Source organism: Chamaea fasciata, unplaced genomic scaffold (genome assembly GCF_029207755.1).
Source record: "Chamaea fasciata isolate MVZ Bird 193981 ecotype frontalis unplaced genomic scaffold, bChaFas1.0.hap1 SCAF_5, whole genome shotgun sequence".
Lineage (NCBI taxonomy): Eukaryota > Metazoa > Chordata > Aves > Passeriformes > Sylviidae > Chamaea > Chamaea fasciata.
Genome location: NW_027094090.1, coordinates 527,083 through 542,467, shown reverse-complemented (window position 1 = coordinate 542,467; position 15,385 = coordinate 527,083). Strand labels below are relative to the sequence as shown.

The 15,385-nt window shown below is 59.0% G+C and overlaps 1 protein-coding gene across 1 annotated transcript in view; it reads right to left on the bottom strand.

Annotated features, from left to right (window-relative positions):
* Window positions 1-10,839, bottom strand: part of PPP6R2 (protein phosphatase 6 regulatory subunit 2) — a 57,554-nt gene extending 46,715 nt beyond the window's left edge. The window contains exon 1 of the mRNA XM_066182581.1: window positions 10,738-10,839. The gene's annotated coding sequence lies outside the window, so the exon portion shown is untranslated. The remainder of the gene's footprint in view (window positions 1-10,737) is intronic.
* Window positions 10,840-15,385: the final 4,546 nt, after the last annotated feature.

The window sequence follows — 15,385 nt, the reverse complement described above, 5'->3', positions numbered from 1 at the left end:
GCTCCTACCAGAGTATTCCAATGCTCCTCCACCCAATGGACCCAGAACTGAGGCCCCAGTGAAGCAGAGCCCTCAAACAGGACATTAAATAAATGAGTTTTCATTTCTTCGAGCTTTCAGGGCATTACAGACACAGCCCATGCAAAGTTTAAGAAGTTTTGCAGTTAAAAGAAATGAAGAGCTTTCAGAGGGAGCTCAGAATGGCTGAGGTTGGAGAAGAGCATCCAGTGCCAGCTGTGCCCCATCCCCACCATGTCCCCAGCCCAGAGCCCTGAGTGCCACCTCCAAGAATTCCCTCCAGGGATGGGCACTCCAAAGCTCCCTGGGCAGTTCCAAGGCCTGAGCCCCTTTCCATGGGGAGATTCCTCCCTCTTTCCCCAATTCATGGAACTGGGTAAAACATCTTTCCCAGGACAAGGCAGCACCAGCCTGTTCTCCCTGCACAGTGCCATTTAACCTCTATTTATGAGGCAGGCTCCATCCATCATAAAACATCCTGAAAGGAAAACAGTCCCTGGGAACTCAGACCCACCCTCAGGAGTTCCATGGGTTTTCCCTGGACAAAGAGACACTAAAGCTCAGCCTGCTCCGGGAATCCCAAAGCAGCAGGACACGCTCCTGCTCCGAGCCCACGGCTTACTGCGTGCTAAACCTGCACTGCTGGGAAAAAATGGCTTTCCTTTGCCATGCAGTGTTAACAGGAAAAAATAATCAGCTGGAGCATTCCCCCAGACTGGCTCCCACCATTGCTGCAGGAATGTCTGCGCAGGGAGGTGGGGAAGGATGGAGCAGCAGGAAGGGAACAGCGTTCCAGCTGAAATGTCCATCCAGCTCAGGCTTGGGGCACTAACCCAAGGAGTCACTCACACTGAATTCCCTCAGTCATAACCAAAACCACTCATAAAACCCATGGAATCTGCAGGGGGAGCGTTTCAGAAGACTGAAAAGGATGACATTTATTTTTCCAAGCCTAATAAAGAATCCTAGAGCTTAGATCAACATTGGAAGAATAACTGACCATCCACCTTGCACAAAGGATCATCACATGGATCTTGATCATGGAAGCATGGAATGGTTCCACTGGGGCTTGGAGTCCCCTGGGATAGTGAAGGTGTCCCTGCCCTGGCAGGGGTTGGGATGAGAGGGGCTTTAGGGCCCCAAACCATCCTGGGACTCCAGGATTCCCCCCAGGAGCCTGCACGGGCCAATCCACAGGAATTTCAGCCATCTCCTCGGCAGGAATTGCCCCTCAAGCATTAAAACCTAAACCCAGCAGGGCACCTCTCCTTTCAGCCAGGGCCCCGGAGATCCTCCTGCTTCCCCCAGCACTGGCCCTGCAGCTTGGCTGCTGCTGATCCCACCTGCTTTTCCCAAAATAACACGTTCCTGACCAGGGCACAGTCTGTGGCTCCAAACAAACTGGGATTACACAACAGGATTTCCCCCACGTGGCCAAAGTCTCCCGTGCCCACCAGGTGATCCTGTCCCACTTCACAGCTCCTCGGAAAACTCCAGCACGGACACAAAGCCCAAGGATACCCTCAGTACTTCACCTTGCTTTTCTCTTCTAAAACTAAAACTAAAACTAACCCAACAGTTTTGTTCTTGGGAACTGCACTGCTTCATTCCAGCATCTGCTTCCAGGTATTTGAGGGAACAGCACAGAGAAGCTCTAAGAATCCCAGAAATTCTGAGGCTGGAAAAGCCCTCCCAGTGCCAGCTGTGCCCCGTCCCCACCGTGTCCCCAGCCCAGAGCACTCAGTGCCACCTCCAGGAATTCCCTGGACACCTCCAGGGATGGGCACTGCAGACCCCCCTGGGCAGCCCCTGTCGAGGCCTGAGCACCCTTTCCATGGGGAAAATTCCTGCTGATGCCCAAAATTCATCTGTGAAAGAAGAAGCTGAAGTGGTCATTTTTTTTCCTGCAAGACACAACACTCCCCAGCAGAGCTGCTGTGAGAAACAGAGGGAAAAGTAGGAGCAGGGAGGCCATGGACACACTGGAAGCACTCCCCACATCAACATCACTGCTCTGGACCAGTTATTTCATGTGTCAGAACAAAGGTGACAGAAGGGAAGGAAAAACAGAAGGCCTGAAATTGCCTCTTTTGCAAGAGGAAGTTACGGTGTAACAGCCATGAAATCGGGTTACTGCTGGCACCCTAAAGCCCCTCAAAGCTTCTGGAAACTCCTCTGCTGCTTCATCCTTGAGTTTTCAGTGCCCTCAGTCACATGCAGCAGTCTGGGGCCGGCCATCACTGAACTTTCTCTAATGCAGAAGGAAAAGACCAGGCAGAACATTGATAAACTTCTGAGCTTTGGGTCCTCCCCACGCCAGGCACTGAAGGAGGTGGGGAAACCCTGTCCTCTGCCTCAGGGACCCCAGAGGCCCCCAGGGCCACCCCTGCCATGGCAGGGACACCTCCCACTGTCCCAGGCTGCTCCAGCCCCAGTGTCCAGCCTGGCCTTGGCCACTGCCAGGGATCCAGGGGCAGCCACAGCTGCTCTGGCAATTCCAGCCCGGGCAGCAATTCCCAATTCCCAATGTCCCATGCAGCCCTGCCCTGTGGCAGTGGGAAGCCATTCCCCGTGTCCTGGCACTCCAGGGCTGGCTCAGAGTGCTTTTCTGGCTCTCTCAGATGCCTTCAGGTCCTGGAAGGTGTTGTGAGGTCTCCACACGACCTTCCCTTCGCCAGGCTGAACATTCCCAATTCCCAGGCTGTCCTTGGAGGTGCTCCAGTGTCTGTATGAAGGTGCTGGGCTCCTCTGGACCTGCTGATGGGGGAGCAGCCGAGCCATGCCCCTCACAGAACTGAGAACCAGCAGTGCTGGGCACGTGCACAACAACAACCTCAGTGTGGTTCAGCGCTTTGGCCCCAGAGAGATCTCCATGGTTCTGAATGCCCTCCTGCTCCCAGCAGCAAACTCACCCAGCTGCTGCGGAAGAGGGAGGAGGCTCCCCAGGCAGAGCTCAGGGTCAAACATCAGCCCCCCACAACCACGGAATGGTTCAGGTTGGAAAAGCCCTCGGGGAGCACCGGGTCCAATCTCCTGTGTGGAGCAGCGCCCAGGTGAGGAGGTCTCTGTCCCTGTCCCTGTCCCTGCCCTGCAGGTGTCCCCTGCCCAAGGGACAGATATTTACACTGAGGATGACTGATCCCAGATTCCCTGGGCAGGAGGGGAACGAGCCCCTCTCCAGCACAGCTCAGCTGCTCCAGACCCCTGCACGGACAGGGAATGAGCACCTGGCTCCTCCACTGACTGAAAAAGTTACCTCAGAAGGAGGGATTTACATCACAGAGGTGGGAACTTTGGAGAGGTTCCAGCCCCTGGAAAGCCAAGGCAGAGCATGAAACACATTGTTGGGGGGAGGGGAAATACTTAGAAAGACATGGAAGAAAATTTCGGATATACCATGGACAGTGCAACATTGAAGAAGAGTATAGTAACTCAGGGAATCGTGGTTTGGGTGGGAAGGGACTTTAAAAACGGTCTCATTCCAATTATGGCAGGGAACTAGAACTAGGAGAATGCAGAAGCAGTAAATAACAACTGAGCACAAAGAAAAACAATCTTCCAGCTGAAAAATAAAAGGAAACAAGCTGCAGAGCTAAGCTGAAAAAACATCCTTTGGTCTTTTCCACTATGCTAAATGGTGCAGACTGAGCACCTGCTCAGCAGGAATGGGGTGTCCTGGCTCAGGGGCTCAGGGCTCCCAGGATAACCTGGATATTCCATTCCCTGGGCTGAGCTTGACTTCACCTAACACGGAACCATGGCTGTTGTGAACACCACTGCAGGCCCACTGCTGCAACCCCATCACATTCCAGCCCCACATTCCAACTGCCCAGCAGAACTTCCAGCAGTGGGACTCATGTTCAATGAAACAGAAGCACAGAGTCCTGGGATGGTTTGGGTGGGGAGGGATCCCAGAACTCCACCAGGGCCACCCCTGTCATGGCAGGGACACCTCCCACTGTCCCGGCTGCTCCAGCCCCACTGTCCAGCCTGGCCTTGGCCACTGCCAGGGATCCAGGGGTAGCCACAGCTGCTCTGGCAATTCCAGCCTGGGCAGCAATTCCCAATGTCCCAATGTCCCACGCAGCCCTGCCCTGTGGCAGTGGGAAGCCATTCCCTGTGTCCTGTCCCTCTGTCCCTTGTCCCCAGCCCCTCTGCAGCTCTCCTGGAGCCCCTTTAGGCCCAGGAAAGGGTTCTGAGCTTCTCCTCTCCAGGTGAACATTCCCAGCTCTCCCAGCCTGGCAGCAGAGCAGACGGGCTCCAGCACCTCCACGGCCTCTCTGGGCTCACTCCAGCAGGTCCCTGTGCTGCCGAGAGCTGCAGGCTCTCAGAGGAAGCAGCAGAAGCTTCCAGGAAGGGACGGTGTCTGAGCCCTGCGCCCTGTGAGCTCAGCACCGCCACAGCCACACCAGGAACAGGCCGCACCACGACGCTGCCACTGCCATCCAACCACACCCTGGTTAAACCCCGGGGACAGCCCCGGCCCTGTCACTCTGCTCCTCCCTGGCTCCCACACCCATCCCCGTGCTCTCTCCCCTGGCTCCCACATCCATCCCTGTGCTCTCTCTCCCGGCTCCCACATCCATCCCCGTGCTCTCCCATCCCCATGCTCTCTCTCCCAGCTGCGGAGCTCCCGGCGCTGGCCCCGCGCCCGCGGCTCTGCCGCTGCCACCCCGCACGGACACGGTGCCAGCCTGGCCCCGAGCCCGTCCCTGGCGCCGTGCGACCGTGCCCTTCGTCCTCCGCCTCGGGGACACGGGGACAGCATGCAACCTGTGAGCTCACAGGCTCAATTATCCTTCTCAAAGAAAAGAAATCCATCTTAACATAAAAGAATTCAATTAAACGGCGTCCCGGGGGATCTGCCGAGGGAAGAAAACACAAATAAACAGCTCAGGAAACACAAGCACCTCATCCCAGCCCGCTGCACAGCCGAGCAAGGAGCCGGAACGAGCTGCAGGCTGTGCAAGGCTATGAGGAACGGAAGGAAAGGAACAAACTGCCACAGAAGAAAACCCCAAATGTCACAGCAGAGGCACCAGTGTCTCCTCTGAGGTGTGGCAGAACTCAGTCCTCACAAGGAATCAAAGGCAAAACTGAAACCGAAGCAGCTTCTTGTGCTCTGTTTCCTTCTTCCTTCCTGTGGCTGCAGCAGCCAGACCATCCCCACTCCTGCAGGTTTGTGCCTCTCTCAGTGCCAGGCTCTGCCCGGAAAGCTGCCCAGGGCGATCAGAATCACAGCGACTCCAGAGTCATCTGTGTCACTCCAGGCCGCAGAGCTCTGAGCAGCAGCAAAGTGAAGGACTGAAATCCCACTGCAGCCCCAGGCTCCCAGCACAGGCACCCTGGAAGTGCAGCAGGGGAACTGCCAGCCCCACACAAGCCCCGGACTGGGCAATCCAAATGTTTGGGAGGTTTCCCTGCAAAGCCAAAGTTCCACAGGGCTCCAGCCCAGGCCCAGTTCCCTTCACACCCTCACAGATGACCTGGATGTGGCTCGAGGGGACACCAAGGAAGTCTGCAGGCAGTACAGAACTGGGAGGAGCTGCTGACTCCCCAAAGGCAGAGAGGCCCTGCAGAGCGACCCAGACAAATGCAAGGGCTGGCAATCACCAACTGTGGGAGGTTTAACACAGGCAGGGGCTGGATCCCGCACCTGGGCTGGGGCAGCCCTGGCTGCACCCACGGGCTGGGATGGAGAGGCTGAAGAGCAGCTCTGGGACGGGACTGCTCCTGGTGAGGACAAGGAGGATCTGAGTCAGGAGGGACATCCCTGTCCTGGGGAGCACCAGGGACAGCATGGAGGGAGGGACTGTCCTGCTCCGCACTGGGGAGGCCTCACCTCCCGTCCTGGGACTGGGCACCTCAGTACAAAACCAACGAAAGCTGCTGGGGAGCACCCAAAGGAGGGACAAGGGGATGGGGAGGGCTGGAGCAGCTGAGGGCACGTGCAATGTTCAGCTGCAGGAGACTGAGCTCAGAGCTCCCCAGGGGCTGCAGCTCCTCCCGAGGGGCAGCTCCTCTCTCTGCCTCCTGTGAGCAGGGACAGGAGCCAGGGAATGGCCAGAGCTGTGCCAGGGCGGGTCGGGATGGAGAGCAGGAAAGGTTCTTCCCCAGAGGGTGCTGGCACTGCCCAGGCTCCCAGGGAATGGGCACGGCCCCCGGGCTGCCAGAGCTCTGCTCCCAGGGACGGACAGGCTGGGATTGCTGGGGTCTGTGCAGGGCCAGCAGCAGCATCCATGTTCCCTGTGGGGCCCTACAGCTCAGGAGATTCCATGGAAAGCCGTGCCAGAGAAGTTTTTCACTCTGCCCTGGCCAGGGATGAGCTCTGAGCTCTGCCCCCAGTGACTCCCTGCCCTTTGCCATTTCACCAGGAGGTTTTTTTCATGCCTTCCGGCTTCCCCTCCTGCCCAGCTGATCCCGGTGTCCTCAGGCACCCCAGGCTGACTCCAGGGGAAGGCATGGGGTGTGTGGGGGCTGTGACACCGGGGACAGCCACCCCCAGAGCTCTCAGGTAACAGGTGGACACAGGAACGAGACTGAGAGGGACGATGAGGAGCAATCCCAGGCCAGCAGCTGCAGAGCTACCAGCTCAGGCTGAGGAGCTGCACTTCCTCCTGCCATCACCTCGCCCTGGCTGTGGTGACAGCCCCTGGTCACGGCTCGGTGCCACGTGGGCTTCGCTTTAAAGGCGCCCCTGACAAAAATGACAGTTCTGGTCAGGCTTCAGGCCCTGCGGACGTTTAGTACTGCCACTCTCGAGGTGCCTCTGCACCATCTGGGAGCAACAGGCACTAAGGAACACGAAGATGGAACTTCCCACTTCCACACCTCATCCAACAGCAATATGTGTGGCACTCAAATTCCACCTAAAGCCGAGCCCTTTTCGTCTGAGATTTTCAAGCTTGGCCGCGAAAGCTTCATTTCCTGAGATAACTGATATTTATTTGCCCAAGTTTCCCTCCAAACCAGCGTCAAGGTGCAGGTAAAAATAGTCCAGGCGGTGATAATAACGTCAATATTGGTTATTGCAGTGCTGGCAGCTGGGGAGGATCAAAACAAGGAGCAGGGAAGTCCATCAGGAGTGAGGGGAGGACGGTGGGAGGAACAGGGAGCAGAGAGGGAAAAAGAAAAGCTCAAGTAGAGAAACACAGCAGCAGCCAGGAAAGACAACACACTCCTGCTTCCAATAATATTGAATCAAAGGAGACACTTAAGAGCCTTTGTTGCTACTCCTGGTCACACAGAGGCCACATTCCTTCCCTGAGCCTTCCATAAACCCCCGACATCTGTGGATTTTCCATGAAAAGGAGTTAAACCACTGCAGCCCAGAACTGTACCTGGGAGCAGGGCTGTGTTCCCTACCAATAGGGCCAGGAGTGAGGGCCTGCTGCTGCCGGCTGTGGCTCCGTGTCTGACAGCCCGGCCCCAGCGCTGCCGTCACTCATTAACTCACTCTATTAACTCCTCAATTAGTTCTTCAGGAATTCTGCAGCCAGCAAAACAAGACCTCCCACAAACCTTCCTCCCTGCAAAGTCCTCTGAAGTTCTGTCAGCCTGGCACAGGCTCCCCAGGGAACGGTCCCGGCCCGAGGCTGCCGGAGCTCCAGGAGCGTTGGGACACCGCTCCCAGGGATGCCCAGGGGGGGATCTAGGGGGGCTCAGGCAAGGCCAGGAGTGGGCTGGATGATCCCTGGGAGTCCCTCACAGCTCGGGATATTCCTTGATCCTACCAGTGAAGCACCCAGCTCCTCCTTTGCTCTCAGCTCACCGACCTCACCCGCTTCTCCTGCACCATCTGCACCCAAATTTCCCAGTTATTCTTGTTCTACTCCTGCTCCAAACCCAAGGCTTACCCCACCAAGACTCTCCTATTTCCTGGCATTCCAGTTTGCCCATTTTTATGGCTGAGCTGCAGCTCCTGCCCTTCAGGCACTCTGCCTGGCAGCCCCTGTTAAAGCCTGCTGCTGGATGACAGCACAGAAGCCAGGGCTGCTCCAGCTTCCCCTGCACACCTGGCTGGCAGCAGGGAGAGCAGCAAAGCTCAGCCCAGCTCACCCCAAACTCTGGTGGGCAGGGACAGGACCCAGGGAACGGCTGGAGCTGTGCCAGGGGAGGGATAGGATGGATTTCAGGGAAAGGTTCTTCCCCCAGAGGGTGCTGGCACTGCCCAGGCTCCCCAGGGAATGGGCACGGCCCCAGAGCTCCGGGAGCCTTTGGACAGCGCTGCCAGGGATGGACAGGCTGGGATTGCTGAGGGGTCTGTGCAGGGCCAGCACCTGCATCCATGATCCCTCTGGGGCCCTACAGCTCAGGAGATTCCACAGTTCTGTGATGCTGGAATTCCTCTACACCACTGCCGGGCTCAGGGAAGACAAGTTTTGGGTCCTCCTTTTTGGCCACCAGAAAACTCAGGGGAGACCTCAAAGGAAGCATTCCCTGCCCAGAGGATGGAACAGCAGCACGGGAAAACACCGGGATATCTCCCCACCAAAGAGGAGAGGAAGCATGAACGAACCAACACCCCCTCCTCGCTCAGGATCTGGATGGGATTCCCTCCAGCTGCCTCCCAATCCAAGCAGGAAACTGTGATCAGGACCAGGGGATCCCACTCTGGAGCACAGCTGGGCCCCCCAGCCCGTTTCCCAGGGAAGCTCTGCCAACAGTGGCCTGGAGCTTCCCAAGAATCCCGTGAGCCCACAGAGTGCTCTTCTCCTGGTAACAAACCCCCGAGCAGCAGCTCTCACACAGCGCTGCCTCGTCGTTATTATTTTTGACAGTTTCCAATTTGTGAAGTCAGAAATCCACCCTGTCCCTCCCACAGCACACACAGAGCTCCTGGAACGCCAGGCTGAGCGGGAGATGCTCCACAGCTCCTGCATCCCACAACAAACCTTCCCCCAGTGTGAGGTTCTGCAGGAACCTTTCCTGCACCACCTGCCTGACAGGCACCTGCTGCTGCAGCACCAATCTGTCCCCACTGCCGGCCAGGACGTTGTCCCACATCCCCGGATTTCAAGGTTAATCCGAAGCAAGCACAAAAATCACCAGGAATATCAGTGTGCACACGGAGAACAAGCTTTCATTTCACACCAGTTTGTTCCTGCCCAGCCCTCATCGCCTTCTGCCAAGCAAATGTCACCCAGGCCAGCCCAGGCCGTGATGTGCTCCCACTGACAGCCCAAAATTTAACTTTGCTTCCCATGAGATCACCAGTGGTTGCCATGGAAATCCCTATACTACCATCCACCAAGGGTATTTTTTACCACTGAAGTATTTTGGCAGCATGTTCGCTTTTAAGTGTCAGAGCAATAGGAGAAAACATAAATGTTTCTTCTCTCATCAGGCTTTAAACAGAGCTTTATAACCTAAATCTGCTCCTAAGAGCTTGGTTCAAACCTGTGGGACTGGGCACGGCTAGAATCACCACCTTCTCCTTCCTGAGACACAAAATAAACAAATGAAAACAACCTTCAAGTTTTTAAAACGCCAATTTCCAAGCGAGGGGGATCAAGCGAGGAAAAACCTCTTAGGCCTCTCTGAGTTCTGTCAGTTTCTCTTTTTCACTTCCTAGTTTGGTTTTTTTTTTCTTTTTTTTTTTTTTTTTAGCTGGTGCAAAACAAGGCCCTGAAATTCAGCAAGGCCCTCTCAGCCTCTGCCAGGAGCCGCTTTCCTGTCAGATCAATCTTGTGGCGATTCCAGCCGGGCCTCCACTCCCACCCCGGCTTCTGGTCATTAATAAAACCAGCACGGTGACATTTACGGCCACATTCTGCACCCTGAGGTGGGCAGGTCCCCGGGAAGGTGACACCTGTGGGAGGCTGATCCCGCTCCGGTGACCCCCGGGAGGGACCTGACCCCGGGAAGGGGGAGCAGACCCCGGGAAGGGAGCAGACCCTGCGGAGAGGGACCCTGAGCACTGACCCCCTCCTCTCACCCCGACGAACAGGACCAGACTCTCGGGAAGGGGATCTGACCCTTGGGAAGGGGAGCAGACCCCTGGCAGGGGGATCTGACCCTCCGGAACGGGACCAGACAGCCCAGAGGGACTTGACCCACAGGAGGGGAACCAGACCCCCAGACAGGGGGACCCTCAGCAGGGTGATCTGACTCCCAGGAGGGGAACCTGACCTGGGGACTGACCTGACCCCCAGGAGGGGGTCAAGAACCTCGAGAGGGGGACCCGACCCTCGGGAAAGGGACCAGAGCCCAGGGGGGTGATGTGACCCCCGGGCAGGAGAGCCCCGGAGGGTGACCGGACCCTCGGGAGGGCGCGCTGAGCCCTAAGAGCGGGATCCGAGCCTCAGCAAGGGTGACCTGACCCCTGACCTTGCCACCGCCACCACTCCCGACAGCTCCGGCCACTCCCGGCCGGCCAGGTGCGATCCAGGAGCACCCGCAGCCCGCAGCCCCAGCCCCCGGCCCCGCCAGCCCGCCCCGCACGCACCAAAACACGGCAAAAGGAAACTGTCACGCGCAGAGCAGTCGGATTTAACCCAGATCCGCACGGAACGAGGCGGCACGACCACGGCCCAGCCCCGGACAGCGGCTCGGCGGGGGAGATTTTTAACCCCCCAAACGGAGCCGAACCTCCGGAGCGCGGGGGGCTGCTCCGGGAGGCCGGAGCGGAGCCGGGGGGGGCGGCGGGGCCCAGCCCGCGGCGCCGGGCCCAGCCCCGACCCCGGCCCCGCGAGGGCGGCGGTGACAGCCGGGTCTCACCTGCGGGTGCCGGGCTGCCCTCGGGCGCTGCCGGGCCGGGCTGCGGGCCGGGCCCGCGGGCTGGGCCGGCCGGGGCTGCGCGGGCAGCGGCGGCGGAGCGGCGGCGGCGGCGGCTCCAAAATGGCGGCGGCGCCGCGGCTCCCTCAGGGCGGGGGGAGAGGGGCGGGGCCGAGGGAGAGGGGCGGGGCCAGGGAGGGGCGTGATTGGGTGGTGGGCGTGGTCAGATTGGGTGGGCGTGGTTGGGGCGCGGCCGCGGGAACACGGCGACTGGGACGGGAACACGGGGACGGGAATGAGGGAGCGGAGATGGGGACACGGGGACAGGGGGACAGGGACGGGGACAGGGGGATAGGGACGGGAACACGGGGACGGGAATGAGGGAGCGGAGATGGGGACACGGGGACACGGGGACACGGGGACAGGGGGACATGGACATAAGGACATGGGGACGGGGGCAGGGATGGGCAGGGGAATGAGGATGGGGACACGGGCGTGGGGCCACGGACACCGCGGGACGGGGATGGGGACGAGGGGACAGAGACGGGAATGAGGATGGTGGGGCGGGAATGGGGACGAGGACAGGGGGACGAGGATGGGGACACGGGGACGGGGATGGGGGAACAGGGACGAGGACGGGAACTGGGATGGGATAGGGTCGAACATGGGGAACAGGGATGGGGGACAGAAACGGGGACATGGGAAGGAGATGGGGCGGAGATGGAGACACGGGGGCGGGACTGGGGACAGGGAGATGGTGGGACGGGGATGTGGCGGGGACAGAGACACGGGGACACTGGGACGGGGCTATGGGGACACTGGGGGTCAGGATGGTGGGGCGAGGACGGGGACAGGGGAGCTTTGGGGCGACCCCAACCCCGGGTACAGGAGCGAGGGGACAGCGACAGCCCTCGGGATCCCGGGGTGGGCGAGCTGCAGCCGCCGGGGGTGGGCATGGCCTCGGGGGCAGCAGGAGGAGCTCGAGGACACGACCCCGGGCTGGGGGGACACGGGGACAGCCCTTCCCTGGCCTTCAGGTGTCCCCTGTGTCACTGCAAGGGGGGGACCCCAGAGATGGGGGTCAGGGCACTGGCGTGGGGACAGGGTCGGCTGTGTCCAGGGAGGTGGGGATGAGCACGGAGAAGGGAGGGAAAAGAGGAGACGGAGGGAGCAGGGAGCCAGGGCTGGGAGCAGGGATCTCTGAGTCATGCTGGCAGCCTGGGCTCCTGGATCCGCTGTCGCCGTGCCCGGATTTGTCTTTGTCTCGTGGATAAACTGCTTTCCAAGTGCCAGCATCCTCCAGGAACCAGCAGGAAGCGATCCAGCGCTTCATTCCAAAGTGAATTCCTGCCATCAGATTTACCACTAAGCTGCTCCCGCCGAGGCCTTGACCCTGCAAAGATTCCTGCACGTGGTTAAAGTTTACGGGGCAGGCACGGCCTTTGCCACGGGAAGATAGGGACGGGTTTGTGCTGCCCTGCTCGCACAGAATCACAGGATCATGGGATGGTCGGGGTTGGGAGGGAGCTAAAGGCTCATCCGCCCTGTCACAGGCCGGGGTTCGGCCATGGGAGTGCTGCCACAGAAATGCCACTAAAAGTGTCCCCCACGAGTGGGTAAAATTCCTCATTTATGGACGCTTTTCCAGTGTGAGGCCTGCAAGGGAAGGACTCCGAGAATTTATACAGCACCCAGTGTGGTAATTAGCACTTTGGTGGCCATTAATGCGGGAAAAAAATAGCGCAACCTCAGGAGTTTCACTTCCCTGTTTCGTCTGCTGGAGGGAAATGGGCTTATAAAGCATTTTTTGTGGCTTATTGTGGCTTCTGGGGACAGGAGGAAACCATCCAAGCAAATTCCCAAATCTTCCAGCCGCCCCCAGAGCTTATTCCCACCCCCAGGAGGACCGGGGTTGTACAGCCTGAATCCTCCAGCTGATTTCTAGAGTTCCAACCTTGGAACAGCCTCCTTCTTCTCTGCTCCAGCCCTTTGGAACATGCTAAAATACAGCTGAACTCTGGGCTTGGCAGCGACAGGGCCAGGAGCTGCCAGCTCCCCTCTCCTGGCAGGGACAGGGACAGGGACAGGGACAGGGACAGGCACCCCAGTCCATGGTTCCAAGCCCTGGTAGTGACATAGGACAGCTGGATCCCACTGGGAAACACTGCTGGAATCTCCTGCAGCACGGACACGAGGCCAGGTGTGGCAGGGCCAGGCTGGAGGGCGCTGGGAGCAGCCTGGACACACAGGAGGTGTCTCTGTCCCTGGCAGGGGTGGCACTGGGTGGCATTAGGGACCCCGTCACTCCAAACCGCTCCAGGATTCCCTGGGTCTGTGTGTGTGTGTGCAGCCCCTCAGCACAAGGAGAGCTCTGGCTGCAGAGGGAGTGGAGCTGAGCCCCAGCAGGATTCCCAGCTGGAGTGGGAGCTGGCACACGTTGGGTGGGAGGCTGCAGGCCCAGAATAGGCCGTGGATGATGAAGAATTCTGGGATCTATTCTTGGCTCAGGATTGAGGCGTGATCCGGTGCCTCCAGCAGGCATCAGAACAGGATCTCCCAGCGGCAGTTTGACATTAATCTGAGTGGCCCTGCAGGGAGGAGGGGACGAGCTTTCCTCCCTTCTCCCGCAGCCACAGCCTCTCCCGAGCATCCAGCGCTGCCCCGGGAGCTCTTCCAAACCCCAGCGTTTCTCTCCGGCCGCCTTTGGGGCCGAGTGAGCAGGCCTGGTTCAAACCTCTTGAGGAGCAGCACGCATTCCTCGGCCCGCGGCACTCCGCACGTTCCCGGGGCCGCAGGGAACGTTCCCCCGCGCTCTGGGGAACATTATCCCGCCTGGCAGTGCGGAGCACAGGCAGCCAGGGCGGCGGAGGCTCCTGCGGGGCCGGGGCGCGCGGTTAATTATAGCCGGCAGCGTTGGGCAATGTTGTGTTTGCGGGGTTGCTGGGGAGATGAGCGGCAGCCCCAGCGCTGCCCCGGCAGCTCCGAGCTCGGCACCAGCGCTGCGCCTCCAGATCTGCAGCGCCAACCTTCCCAAATATGGTCCAGCTCCAGCCGGGAGCTCCCCAGGCTCGGCCCGAGCTCCTGGGATCCGAGCCTCAGCAGCCTCTCCTGAGCGCATGGAACTCCGACCGCCGGGAAAATCCCACCCTGCAGCTTCTCCTGCCCGGCAGCAGCGGCCTTGGGCTGGGCAGAGCCCGACCCCAGCACGGCTCCGACCGGGAATGGACCGAGAGGAGCTGAGCAAAGGAGTCCGGAGGTCTCGGAACAACAGGAAAATAAAAATACTCTGGGGAAGGTCCTCAGGTCATGGACACCTCCCCTGGAGCCAGGCTGGGAGAGCTGGGAATGTTCCCCTGGAGAGGGAAATGCTCCAGGGAGAGCTCAAAGCCCTGCCAGGGCCTGAAGGGGCTCCAGGAGAGCTGCAGAGCGACTGGGGACAAGGGACAGAGGGACAGGACACAGGGAATGGCTTCCCACTGCCACAGGGCAGGGCTGCATGGGACAGTGGGACATTGGCACATTGGGAATTGCTGCCCGGGCTGGAATTGCCAGAGCAGCTGTGGCTGCCCCTGGATCCCTGGCAGTGGCCAAGGCCAGGCTGGACACTGGGGCTGGAGCAGCCGGGACAGTGGGAGGTGTCCCTGCCATGGCAGGGCTGGCCCTGGGGGGCTCTGGGGTCCCTTCCCACCCAAACCATCCCAGGATTCCCTGGCTCTGTGATTCCAACACTTGCCTGTCCTGCCCCGTGACTCTGGGAATTTCTCTGTGAAGGAATGGGGATGCTGGGTGTGACCTTCTGCCCGTGACAATTCCCTGCTCAGGCACAGGGCTGTGCTTCCATCCTAATGGAAACCCTCCAGCCTTCACTTTTAGAACTTCTCAGATGTTCTAAGCACTTTTATTACCTTTTTTTACTCACAGTTAATTTTCTCCTGCTTGGCCATGTGGGAATGTTCGTGTGGCTGCAGCAAAATCAGCCATGGGAGACCCCTGGGACAAGATTAAAACTGATTTTTATTGCAGCACAAAGAGTTACTGAGGAAAAAATGTCCAATATTTTTTTACTCATATTTTTCTTATATTTTCCTCCCGTCCCATTGTCGGGCAAGAATCAGCTCCAAGTGTGGCAAGTGTAAATGTACTGTTGCAGGCTTTATTACAAGCCTGTGATCAATCATAATCAGCATTAATTAGCAGTTCATGGGACAGGGCAGGGTTTAAATGCAGCTCCTCTGCTCCCTGATTGGGGGGGACAGGCTGGGCAAGGACATTCAAGGGCTGAAACTGAACAAACAGCCCGTGGGGGACCAAAGAAATGCCAAAAATAAATAACCAAACCCCCGGGGGTGATGCTGCTGTGGCAGCTGGGCAGCCTGGCCATGGAATTCCTGGGCAAACAGCTCCTGCCAGGACCTGTCCCTGCACCCTCAGGGAGCCTGGGGGACACTCGGTGTCACTCGGACACCTCTGGGCACTCTGGAATCATGGAATGGTTCAGCTGGAAGGGACCTCAGAGCCCATCCAGGGATGGGACACCTTCCACTGCCGCAGGGTGCTCTGAGCCCTGTCCAGCCTGGCCTTGGGCTGGAATTGTTCCTTCTCACACCTTCCCTTTACAGTGCTCCTGCTCCTCCTCTGCTCCGCGACTGAC